This window comes from Cryptomeria japonica, chromosome 2, assembly GCF_030272615.1.
Source record: "Cryptomeria japonica chromosome 2, Sugi_1.0, whole genome shotgun sequence".
NCBI classification, from domain to species: domain Eukaryota; kingdom Viridiplantae; phylum Streptophyta; class Pinopsida; order Cupressales; family Cupressaceae; genus Cryptomeria; species Cryptomeria japonica.
This window is the reverse complement of record NC_081406.1, coordinates 410,275,334-410,289,821: the sequence shown is the minus strand read 5'-3', so window position 1 is coordinate 410,289,821 and position 14,488 is coordinate 410,275,334.

Below are 14,488 nucleotides of genomic sequence, written 5' to 3'. Positions count from 1 at the left end.
TTTTCAATATTTTAATCAAAGGACATTCTTCTTAATCCTCATTGATCTTATCAATGTTTCCGAGAATGGCATTGAGATCTTCCCCTTGTTCTACATACTCTTCATACTCCTCAAAATTCTCAAATAGAGTAACCATGGCTAACTCAACAAATCCATCCCCTTCTAAATCCATATCTCATCAACCCAAAATTGAGTATTAGAATGGAATGTTGGTTTGGCTAGAGGATAAAGTGACAATTCTTTTTGTTTCTGACCATTACAGATAGTCATACTTCTAGATATATAATCTATTAATGTTGTTGCAGTTTCTAACCATGGTCTTCCTAGTATGATTGGATGCCTCAAATATTTCTTCCTTCCCTTGAGCACTAAAAAATCAACTACATAGTCCCATGTATCTATTGTAATTGTTACATCCTCTAAAACACCTTCATGTTTGGAAATAGATCGATCCGCCAATTGAAGTACAATTGTGGGTTGAACACTTGACATTCCCAATATCTCCATAGTATCACCTATAATGACATTTATAACTACTCCCAAATCAATCAGCACATTGGTTATCTCAACTCCTCTTATGCTTAAAGTGATCACAAGACTCCTAGGATCACTAGATTTATGAAAAAGGAAATTTATTCTTTCTCCCTAGTGTTTTTATACAAAGTGACTAGATCAATTGATTAATCTATAGTATTTCCTTGATAGCTTGTAATAAAGTTATCTCTATATTGATATTTTTTAGTTCTTGAAGGAGTTGAGAATTTTCCATATTAATATGATCAATTTGGGAAGCATTATGAGCTACTCCGTCTACTCTAAACCATTTAGGATAAGGTGCTTTATTAGCAACAACTTTAATATTATTAGAATTTTGTTCCTTTCCTTGATATTCTACCTTCTTCTCCCCCTCCTTACCTAAAACATTTGGTTTGGAAGGAACATTACAATTTCTTAGTTGAATATCATTAATATCTATAACATTCAAACTAGGAGGATTAGAATTAGCACTAAATGTTGGTTGAGGTCGATTATTCTTTGGATTTGGAACTAGTGGTGCTAGTATTTGAGGTTGATTCACTTGCTCATTGGATGGATTAGGACCAATGATTAATGGTGGAGGTTGGACCTAAGGACTCTTTCCTCCTTGATTCTACCATAGGTGAAATTGTAACTAATTTGGCTGCCACTATGGTTGATTTGGTTTCCACTGTGGTTGATTCGGTTGCCATTGTGGTTGATTCAATTGAGGACTAATCCATTCAGGTGGTTGCATTGGAAATTGAGGGGTCCATTGTTTTTATCCAAGTATTTTGATTCAAAGTGTTTCTAGGGCCATATTGTCCTTGATAAGTATTGTAATACCCTAAAATTGGTCATCTAAACCATGGGCCCCTAATCTCGACAACATCACCAAGGTCCTAACCAAAGGCAATTAAATCAATCTTGAGCACATTAATTAATTCTTCAATCATCAAGTGTTACATGGCAAGTGAATTACTCAATATTAATTAAATATTTATTTAATTAATTAAATCATTCCAAGAAAATCATTTTGATCAATTATCCTATTTAATTTATTAAATATCCTAGCATATTTAATTAATTAATAAATTTGCCATTTAATCATGCAAAAAGAGAATTAATTCATTACAAAAGAGGAATTAATTACAAAGCAAGAGTTAAATTGAAAATAAAATAAAAGAATTAAATTGAGAAATAAATCAAACTTGAGAAATTATATTATTTATTTCTTCTAAATTGAGAACTTGAGAATTAGAAAAACAATTAAAAGGAATTATTAATTGCTTTCTCTAAAATTGGAACTCACAGCTTCTGAGAAAAAGAAGTTCAGTTGCATTGAAAAGACTCTTTTCTTGAATAAATCAAAAAATTATCTATTTTTATCACAAATGCATGGAATTAAGTAATTCGTATTTCTAATGCAACTTGAACTTCTTATCTGAATGCATTTCAATTAAACTATAATTGGAATCTATCTCAGAGTTAACTGAACCTGATTTCTCAATTATTTCAATTAATTCTAAATTGTGATTTTTTTATCTCTCTTGTGAATTTCTATAAATTCAGCCTTCAGCTCTCATTCAAATCACCCCAGAGATATTTGAGAAACACCTTGGAGATTATTATTATGCTGATTTTGCTCTGGAGTCATTGAAGATCTTGTGCTTGCTTTTTGAGATTATTGCATCTTAGTTTAGCTTTTTCCATATTTAGTTTATTCCATTATTTCTTAAATCCATATTGCTTGAATCCATATTGCTTGAATTATTCATCCATCTTCCATCCATATAGTTTAATATCATGCTCATATAGATTAAATCCTTCGTCTTGGTGTAGTCTAGTCACTGGTATTGCTTATAAAAATATGAGAGCAATCTTATACTCGCATCTTTTAGAAGGCAATTAGTCGCTTTGTTATGGTTTATTATTTATTGATTATTGATTTACTAACCATACATGTAATGACTTAATTGAAGTGTTGTCCCTGCAGCTATCAGACCCCTTTTCACTTTTTCACACACACATTTCTGGCGCCCACCGTGGGGCAGAAGACTACATTTTTCGGCCTCCAAGACTAATTGCTTATTTTATTTTTTTTCGGATTTTTTGACTTTTCAGATTTTGGTTTGTACAGTTTATGCGATTTGTCGTATGACATTTCCCATCCTAGATGAAAAACTGCAGGTGTCGTACGATCTAGTATGATTTATCGTACGGTCTGGTAAAAATTGTTGTACGACTGTATTTTCTTGGTTAAAAAGCAGATTTCAGTCTTCAATTTTCTCATTCAATTTTGATTATAGTGACAATTGACCCTGGTTGTTTATCTGAGATTTTTTCAGAGCCTAATCAGTTTTTTGCAAAATGCTTGTCGAAGAATATGCTTGTCGCACAAAGACAATATGACTACTAATTTGTTGTCTTTGCAGGTTGCCTGAGGAGATTCGAGCAAACATCGTGTATTCTTTAAATTCATTTTTAGGCACCTAACTTGCTATCTTGTTAAAGAACAAATCTGTATTTCATGTTTTAAGTAAATTATGAGAGGTAGGAGAGTATGCTCTTGTCTGCATATACAATCAGAAATCCAGACCCTTGAAGTATTTTCTTTAAGTTTGAGATTTGTACATCTTTAGCGGGCCTGCCCTCCCGAGGAGCTAATAACTCTTAAAGTCGTTATAGCCGATGTGAGGGGTATGACCCAAGTGAGAATGGCTAAATGCTAAGTACTCCAACCCACTATAAAATAAACGTGATTCGATGAAAATCAAGTCAATGATAGTGCTCAGGAATAGCTCTCCTCAGTACCTTCGGGTATATTAAACCTTGGTTTTCAAGGCTAGGAGACCTCTTAATTGAGTTTATACCTCAACACGTTGAACGAACCCCTTACTAGTTCCAATTCAAATTAGAAGCTACCCGGTTCACCTCTGAAAGGGGGGATAATCTTTGTGCAAGAGAGATAGTAACTCTCCCAAGATACTTGTCATTTCGTGCTCCCATTAGCGTTTGGAGTTGGCTAATACGGCATTGAGAATCCCATTGCATGAGACTCAACGGTTGTATTCTGATTAGCTATTGGATGTGTACCTGAGTCTACAAACAAAGGTTTTCTTCTCTCACCAAATTCAGTAGGGTTTGCATGCTATGATTGGAGTTATTATTCATATTATGTGTTTTCTATGTTTTCATCCCTGAAACTGAAACTGAAATACCAAAATTGGAGAAAACAAGAAACAACTCAATGATCAAAAACTCTATCTCATGTCAAAACAAGTCTATCCCAGTTGAAACTCTGTCCAAAACTAGTCTATCCTATGTCAAAACTCTGTCTAAAACTAGTCTATCTTAGTCAAAATTCTGTCCAAAACTAGTCTATCCTAAGTCGAAACTTTGTCCAAAACTAGTCTATCCTAGTCAAAACTTTGTCTGTGTCACAAAATAGTATACCTTAGCTATCAAGAACTCAGTCCACCTCTAAATTGCTCATTGTCAGTCAGCGATCAAAAACTCAGTCCATCTCAAATCTAGTCATACTCAGTCATTGAAAACTCAAAATTTTGCCCCTGTCCAGCAAATAGTCATACGAGTCTTCTGATTTATTGTCTTGTTTCATATTCCATGTCGTACAAAATTCCATCAGTCCTAACAAGTTTGTCATTTGAGCCTGCATCCTATGTCGTACGAATCCTGATTGTCTGTTGTCCGGTTCTAAGAATTGTCATTCCATCCTGAATTCTGTTTCGTACGATAAACCTTTGCATTGATCAGTATGTTGTTCTAGACATACCCATCTGTCGTATGGTACTAGGTAGCAACTCATACGAAACACTATTATTGTCATCTTGAAACTATTGAATTGTCGTCTGGTCCTGAGAAACCTATCATACAAATCTCTGATTTTGTCAGTCCAGAATAGTCAAACTTGCCTAAAACAGTCTACAATGAGCATAAAAGTGGTTATCATCATCTTGAGCATAAACAGATCAAAACAGTGTACCTCTGCCATTAGTGTTGCATGATTTGTCGATCATCTTTCAGCTAGTTCAATTAACTACATATCAAACCTAAGTCACTTAGATAAACATCTTATACAGATAGATCTTTCCTAAAACCAGACTAAGTCTTAGTCACTTCTCTCAGATCAACTTAGATAAACATCTTATACAGGATAGATCATTCCTGAAACCAGACTAAATCTTAGTTGCTTCTCTCAAACAATACGTTAACTGAACAACTAGACCTGAATTTGATCTTGACTTTTGCATCACAAACAACTTTAGGTCACCCCAACCAATAAAAATGCCTATTCAAACCAGGAGTTCTCATAAGAAAGATGCCAAAGGAAAAGGGCAACCCTTTTCATATAAAGATAATCCATTTTACGAAGAGAATCCCCTGACTGATAAACCTTCATCATTAGAGATACCAGTTTATGATGAACCTTTATCTCCCACTATACCTAGAACAAAACAAAATGATGAAGACAACCTCAGTATTCATGAAACTGCTAATGATTCCTCATCAAGTGAAGCTAAAGATTCTTAACCTCCAGAAAAAGATATTCATAAATATCAAAAGGATAAAGATTTTTGAAAAATGATGGAGGCTATCATGGCTAGAGAAAAAGAAGACTATTTTCTAGAACTAGCAAAACAAGGTGCCAAACTTCCTACTGGATATGATGTTCAAACTCTCATTACTAAAAAGGAAGAATCACCTATAATAATGGTCCACAAACAATTACAAGCTTTATGGACTGAGATCACAAAATTGAAAAACAAGGATAAGTCCCCAAAACAATATTCTCTAGAGACAATATGCCCATTTCCATTTGACAAAAACCTATACATGCCTTCATTCCCTTCAAGAGTTGAGATTCCAAAATTTGACAAATATGATGGTACTTTAGATCCTCAAGATCAAATCAGAGAATTTTGTGCTACTTGCATGGAGTTCATGCACGATCAAGCATATCTCATGCCCCTTTTTTTGAGGAGTTTGGGAGGACAAGCTATGGAATGGTTCTCAAGTCTACCTAAAGGGATAAAATTTTTTGAAGAACTAATCCATCTATTTTTACAAAAATACTCCTACAACATTCAACATCCTATTACTATGATCAAACTTTGCAATACCAAATAGAAAACAGGGGAGCCTTTTCTCACTTTCCTCCAACGATGGAGAAAGATGTTCTCTAGGTATTCGTGACCTATCCCAGATGCTGAGAAAATGGATATATTCATCAACAATTTGATCTCTGAATTAAAATATAGTATCCAAATGCAATCTCACCCATCATTTAACAAAATGGTAGATAATGCTATCTGAATGGAAGATGTGCTTATAAAGAAAGGAGATATCACACCTTGGAAAGAAACAAAACCAAGATCTAGCTCTAAAGAGAAGAAAAAATATTGGAAGTATGGCAAATACAACAATAAGAACATTGTTAATGATGGAGTAGTAGACACTGTTAAAACCAACTCAAAGCCTTTGATATTCAACTTGGCTAGTGGCACACAAGCACTCATAGCAGCTGAAACCGCAACAGAAAATCCTCCAAAGAAAGAAAAAGAGTGGTTCAAAGAGAAACCTTGGCTTTTGAAACCTAGACGTGAATTCACTCCTCTGGAAGAATCATATGAATCTGATTTCAAAACTCTATTGGCAAACAACCTGATAACATTACCAAATAATTCTTGGCCATATGATCCAGAAGTTAAACCAAAATGGTGGAGAGAAAATGAATACTATGACTACCATATGAATAAAGGTCATAACACAAACAATTGCATGAAGCTCAAGCATGAGATCTAAGATCTCATAGACATTGGTAAAGTTGTTGTCGGCAATCACCCGACAAATGTTGATCATAAAGCTTTTAAGGACCCCTTACCTGTTTATGAACAAGGTGATTCCTCAAAGACCAAAGGAGGTGCCAAAGTAACTTATACTTATACCAGCAATGACAATGTCATCAACATTAGTGAGCCTTCCCAATCTGAATATTACAATGTGATCATAATATAAGATAAACAAAATGAATCATGAAATGTAAAGGCTATGACCTGTTCTCAAAAGAAAGTAACTCTCCAAGGAGCTAGTTCTCCAACTTCTGCTCAAACAACGTCAAACCTACCAGCCTTGTCAAACAAACAAAAAAAATCAACATTTGATAAATTTAAAAGGCTAACTTCATCATCATCCTCTGGATATAGCATTGTTGAACGGTTGAAAAAGACAAATGCTTAAAAATCCATCTTTGAATTACTAAAAATCTCTTTTCCTCACAAAGAGATCTTGGACAATGCCTTGCTCACCACTAATGTTCCAAAAGATTTAGACATTGATCATTTCAGTCTATGGTGGGTCATCTGGCTTCACCTCACTATCTGACCTTCTCTGAAGAAAATGACAACTCGCTAAATAATCCACATAACCAGCCATTGCACATTGAAGCCATGATCCATAAACATAGAGTCAAACATGTTTTGATAGATGAAGGCATGGGGTTGAATATCTGTACTTACAGTCTTCTTACACAACCAAGATTTTTTGAAAATATCATTGATCCGGGCAAGAAAATAACAATTAAAGCCTATGATGAAGAGGAAAGGACCTCTAAAGGTTTGGTATCATTACCAATTAGGGTAGGACCTGTAGAAACAAATGTCATTTTCCAGGTACTTGATCTTCCTCTGTCATACAATATCTTACTAGGTAGGCCATGGATTCATCAAATGAAGGCAGTTCCATCTACATACCATCAATGCTTAAAATTTCCTTATAACAGAGTTGAGGTCAGTATTCCCGCTAATACAAATGTCCCCTCTAATGCATTGACAAAAGGTGTTGATACATTTGTGCCTCATAATAGAGTGGCCTCTACAAATGAAAGCTCAAAAGCCTTGATGAAAGACTTGGAAAAGAAATTGAAAATTACCAGTACTAGCATGGATGGATACAAGATAGAACTAGTAATTTCATTAGTCTCTCTTCCTCCATTGCCAAAGCAGTTGGGCAAACCATCAGAGGCTATGAAAACACAGACTTCAACTCTAAATATCATATATGATGGTCTTTTTGTACAATCTTCTACTTCCCTGGCAGATGAAATAGAAGAGGATGATGTTCTAAAATGGCTTTTTAAGGAAGATAGTGAAAACAAAGAAGTACGACATTGTGAGATTTCCTCGACACAATATGGTCCAGGCTACAAAATGATTCAACGCATGGGATATCTAGGTACTAGTCCCCTGGGTAAACATCAAGAGGGTATTATTGAACCGATTCAGCTGTAAACAAAATCAACAAATGATAAGGCTGGACTGGGGTACAATCTAAAAAAGACATCAGACCAAAAACATGCTTCTAAGTCTAAGTGGCAGAAAAGGATACTGCCTTCAACATTACAGGAAACAAACACTCAACAAACTCAAGCAGAGTGTGTAAAAGAAAAAGAGGAATCAACAATCAAGAAAGAAGAAACAGTCAGCACTCAAGCTCTGATGGTGTCATCTACAACAATACAAGGAGTTGAAGTCCTAGAGGATATAAGAGATGAATTAGAAAGAATCAGAGAATTGTTTGCACCACTGAAAATTCCAGTCACATACACTAGTAGGCAGCAAGTAGACGATTCAGAGACTGACTCAAATGAGTATGAATGGGGTCCAAACTTCCTCTTAGATATATCCAGTACAGAAACTCTAGAAGATTCTAGCGGTATCACATATGATACTCAAGAGTTGATGCACTTAAAGCTAGAAAAGGAGATACAAGAAATCGGACTAAAAAGACAAGCAGACTATGACCAAGGGCTGAAGGAAGGAAGAATACTAGAAAGTTTTTCATCTATTATATACCCCTCTAAAAAGATAGAACAAATTAGGTATGGGATTACACAAGAAGAATCAGAAGCTACAGAAGTAGAACCGGTCATCAGTCCAGAGGAAGCTGAATGGAGTAGATGACAAGGAGTCACAAAACCATCAAGATCATGTCAACAGGTGTGTCAAATACAAATGATAAATGAGCCAAATCTTGAAGGAACTTGCAGCATTAAAGATGTTGGTGTTGATACCATACATACATTCACTCAACCACTTGAAGAAGACTCAGAAACTTCATCTAATGACTCTGAGGACTCTAACAATAGTCTTGTTTATGACAACATCTACTCAACATCAAACTTTGAATCCTCTGATATAAATGGCAAGAATTTGTCTACTGATTTTGTTATTGTCGAACCTCGATATGAAGTTCAGCCTGGCATAGAGAACGATGCTACAAGTAGGTCTATTGGATTAGGTCGACTAAATATTAACGTGCACTATAATAATCATGTTCTAAATTTTCTTGGCCTCAAGACATTTACGCAAGGTATCCTTCTAGAACTCAACTTTTCGATCCGCAGTTGTGATGACAATACCGTGAACTCCCTTGAACCTATCCACACTCTATTCTTGATACATCCTAAATTAATTGATTGTAGTCTACAAAACCAACCCATGAATGCACCTAATTTTTCCAATGATTACACATTAGCCTATTACCTAAACGCAATTGAACCCATGTACTCCTCCACTAGCGAACAAAGTGAAAACATGAATGAAATAGATATCAAGTATCTTAGTCACAAAAATCTAAAAAATAAAAATAAAAGATTTGATGGCAAAAACCACATTGTGGCGATGTCAGAATCTAAAAAAGAGAAAATAAAGGATGTACCTAAAGGTGAAAACCTCTCTGAGGCACCTGAAGGTAAGATACTTGATATATTGCCAAGTCACTTCTAGGAGAGATCTTCTATACTGATTGAGCCAACTCAGCCAGTGAACATTGGGAGTTAAGAGACACAACACATCATTCATGTAGCTCAATCACTATCAACAGAAGAATTGAAAGATTTCACTCATCTCTTTTTAGAAAAGAAGATCAATTTTGCATGGACATACTCTGATATGCTAGGCCTAGATCCTGATCTTATCATGCATCATTTTTCTATCACACTAGGAGTTAAACTAGTCAAGCAAAAACTCCATAAGATGCACCCTCATGTGCCACTACTAGTCAAAGCTGAGTTAGAAAAACTGCTAAAAGCTAGATTTATCAAAGCTATAGACTATGCAGAATGGATTTCAAACATAGTACAAGTGTCAAAGGCAGACAAATCTATTAGGGTTTGCACAAACTTCAGAAATCTCAACAAAGCTTGTCCGAAGGATGACTTTCCATTGCCAAACATTGATATGATAGTCGATATGACTATTGGGTATGAGATGTACTCACTAATGGATGGATTCTCCAGTTATAATTAGATCAAAATAGCTCTTGGAGATCAAGAAAAGATAACTTTCAGCTGTGCATGGGGAACCTTTTGCTGGAATGTCATGCCATTCAGGCTGAAGAATGCAGGAGCAACTTACCAAAGAGTGGTAACTACTATCTTTCATGACATGATGCATAAGAATATGAAAGATTATGTTGATGACACTTTAGTAAAGACTATGAAGATATCCATGCATATTCAAGAGCTAGGCCCTATACTATATAGAATGGAAAAATTCAAACTCTGGCTAAATCAAAAAAAGTGTGCATTCAGAGTGACATCTGGTAAACTACTTAGCTACATCATTTCAAAGGAGGGAATCAAGGTTGATCCTGAGAAGGTCCAAGCTATAATGAAAATTTTGGCTCCAAAGAATCAATCAAATGAGAAGTTTATAGGGACGTCTTCAATCAATCAGACGCTTCATTTCTCAGCTGGCAGACAAAGCTCAACCTTTCACAAAAGTATTAAGGAAAGGAGCAATATACAACTGGGATCGAGAATGTGAACATCACCTTTAGTAGATCAAAGAGTACCTGTCTAATCCACCAATACTGATGCCACCAATTCAAGAAAAACCATTGATCTTATACATATTAGCCACTGATTCATCGTTGGGGGCACTTCTAGCACATGATGAAAATAAAAAAGAGAGAGCTATATATTACATCAGCAGAACATTGATGTCTTATGAAATGAACTACACTATAATAGAAAAAGCATGCTTGGCATTAGTCTTTGCATCACAAAAATTAAGACACTACATGTTGGCACATTCCATCAAGCTAGTAGCTAAGATTGATCCGCTCAAGTATCTTCTCAACAAAGCAACACTCACCGGAAGATTGGCAAAATGGGTCATGGTTCTTACAAAGTTTGATATTGAATATGTGAAACACAAAGCCATCAAAGGATAGGTAATTGTAGATCAACTCATTGAAGCTCCACTTGAAGACACTCAACCGCTACTTATAGAGTTCCCAGATGAATCAATAATGCACCTTACTCAACAATCCTAGAAGATATTCTTTGATGGATCTTTCACTCAAAGTGGTTCTGGTGTTGGAATACTATTTATCACTCCTCAGAAATATTCAATCCCAAAGGCTTACACAATTCTTTTCCCTTGCACAAACAATATTTCAGAGTATGAAGATTTGGTAAATGGGATCAAGCTAGCTATTGAATGGAAGGTTCTAGAGCTACATATCTGTGGAGATTCTCAACTAATTATCAATCAAATCAATTATACATATCAGACTCGAGATGAGAAACTTATGTCTTATAAGAGAATGGTTGATGATCTCAAGAAGTATTTTACTTTTATATCATTCCATCAGATTCCCAGACCAGTAAATAGAGTAGTAGATGCTATGGCCACCTTGGCATCTATACCTGAGTTACAAGAATCTAATTTTATCTTTGAATTCCTGGTGGAAGAGTTACATTACCCTGCCTATGATTCTCCTGAGTCCCAGATAATCTGTTCTATTATTGGACATGACTCATCTTGATATAACCACATTTACTCTTATTTGCGTGACCAAATTATTCTGGAAAATCTTACCTGTAATGAGAAAAGGAGCTTAACCCGAAACATTTCACGATATGTCATCATTGCTAATGATTTGTTTAGGCGAAGTTTGGATGGTACATTTCTTAGGTGTCTAGAAACTAAAGATTCTAAACGTGCATTATTGGAAGTCCATTGAGGTATTTGTGGATCTCATTTGAACGGTCTTACTTTAGCTCAGAAACTACTAAGGGCTGGCTACTACTGGCTAGACATGGAGAAGGACGCTATAAAGTTTTCTAAATCTTGTGAAAAATGTTAGCTACATGGAAATCTCATACATGCTCCAGCAAGGGATCTCACACCCTTCATCACGCATTGGCCTTTTCAACAATGGGCCTTTGATCTCATTGGTTAGATCTATCCTGCATCATCCAATGAACACAAGTTTATCATAACTGCCACGGATTACTTCACTAAGTGGGTAGAAGTGGTTCTATTCATCAAAGAAATCGGTAAACAAGTAGCTCTGTTCATTCTAAACCATATCATTTGCAGGTATGGGATACCTTTGTCCATTGTGACTAACAATGGAGGACAATTCAAAAATAAAGATCTGGACGAGCTCTGCGAGAAATTCAAAATTAAACAACACTAGTCATCTGTATATTACCCTCAAGATAATGGACAAGCTGAGGCATCTAACAAAAACCTGTTGACTATCTTACATAGAACAGTAAACAAATTTGGGAAAGATTGGCATCTGTAGCTCAATCCTGCATTATGGGCTTACAGAACAAGTATCAAAACACCTACTGGGGTTACACCTTTCTCTTTGGTGTATGGATCCAAAGCAGTATTACCTATTGAAGTAGAAATACCATCTCTAAGAGTTTCTTTGCAAGGTCTTGTTACTGATGAAGACTATAGGGTATCTAGATTGCAAGAACTCGAATTGCTGGATGAACATCGATAAATGCTATTTGATCATCTTAGAGTGTATCAAAAGAGAATGTCTAGAGGATATAACAAGAATGTTTGACAATGAAAATTTCAAGTTGGTGACCTAGTTCTGAGAGAAAATCCTAAAAATCAATAGTTTTTGAGACAACAAAGGGAAGTTTGAACCCAACTGGCTGGGTCCCTACATCGTTACTGCAGTATTTGTCTCTGGTGCCTATTAGCTCTTAACATCGAAAGGAAAACAACTCCGTGTATCGATTAACACCATCCATTTAAATAAATTCTTCACTTAGCATTCTCTGCTCCAGCAACCTGTACAGCTGAAAAAGTCTTGAAAAAAATCAAAAAAAGTCTTGAAAAAAAAAAAGAGAAAAAGAAAAAAAATGCCCTAGTGAAAACCTGGTAAACAGGCACCTTGGTAAAAAAAAAATGAATCTTTGCCAAGTAGGTGAAAACCTGGTAAACAAACACCTCTTGTAATCAATGCTCCATCTATCAATGCAATGTTGGCATTTCCCGCTTTCATGTATCTTTATTATCGCTTGTACATATTTCAGTCACATTTGTGACATCCTGGTTCGTTGGAACCCTCATGGCTTGAAACTGATTAATGTCCTAGTCTTAGTTAATCGACAGAGCACATTACATGTCCTAAGAAGTATCAACCAAGTCATCTTTCTATTAGTGAAACCTGGTCGTCCACTCTGAGTCAGTCACTTGTCTCCTAACTACCAAAGAGTTTTATCACTGAGTACACAAGCAAAACAACGTAACGGAAAACAATCACTAAACAGTTTGAGCTATGCATGCAAATTTTATTTGTATGTTGTCTTTTATATTGATTTTCGATTATTATCCCTCAGAGTAACTCGAGGAAGTCTATCTTGACTAAGAGAAGCAAGGATTGGGGGCATAATATTTTCTTTGTTTTTTGCTTGTAGGAATGATTCTGATGATCTGGAAACATCTAATAACTTGGGTGTCTATGATAAGAGCCTTCACATCAAGGTGAAATCACCACACATACCTCGACTCCACTTATTTGTATGCTACAGGGAGGTTCCCATCATTTCTTTGTCTATTTTGAGCGAATTTCTTTATCATGCAATTTGGGTCCCTATGTAATCTGTCCAAGGATATGAACGAAAAAGGGTCATTGCGGACAAGATAATTAATATTGAACATGAAAAGAAAGGAACTCTAATCTGCCTGTTATGTTTGTTATGCTCAGTGATGAAACTTAAGCATTTTAAATCCAGTGACTAGGTTTAGGTGGCATTTCATTTTGCATCTCATTTTACATTTCATTCTGTATTTTGTGAATTTAGAGTGATTTCGGTATGGTAATAATCTCTTTATCTTCTAAATGAGAGTTAGAAGCATCATCATTTCTTAGCTAAGTGGTCTCTTTTTCATCATTTCTCCGATCGAGTATTTGTGTATTGAGATGTTAGTTACATACATAAGCATCTTATATAGATTCATACATTTCATTATCAATCATTCGCATTCATCTTATTGCATAGAAAAAAGAAAATATAAAAATTTGCATTCTCATTACTCATTTTCATCATTTATTTGCATATGAAAAGAAACAAAAACAAATATTCATATACATTTGCATTTACATACATCCATACTAAAAATATATATATATATATATGCATACATATAGAATAAAGCATATAGAAGACATCTCATAATCGATCAACACAAGTACTATGAAGTCCAATCAGATATCATATATATATAATCATCAATGTCCCGAGGTACAAATAATGTCAACTGACATGTACAAACTCCAATCGGAGCAAGAATCATAAGGGCTACAAAAAATGGTGTCTACAAAATATCTCAGAGGTACAAAAAGAATATCTAGCTCTTAGCCTCTCCCTCATTGCCTGGTGGAGGAGGTGGAGCCTGTTGACTCGGATCCTGATGAGGCACTCGAGCTCCCTCTGATCGAGTCATATATTGCAAATATGGTACAACCTGCTGTGCTACTGGAACTGCTATGCTATAAGCCATAACATAATAGGCTGCCTGACTCGTCTGATGGAGAACCTCCTGCTGAAGAGTGTCTCACTCTTCCCTCATCGTTGTGACCTGACGATCGCACTCTTCTCTAAGCTCAGTTAGCTGACAATCTCTCTCCG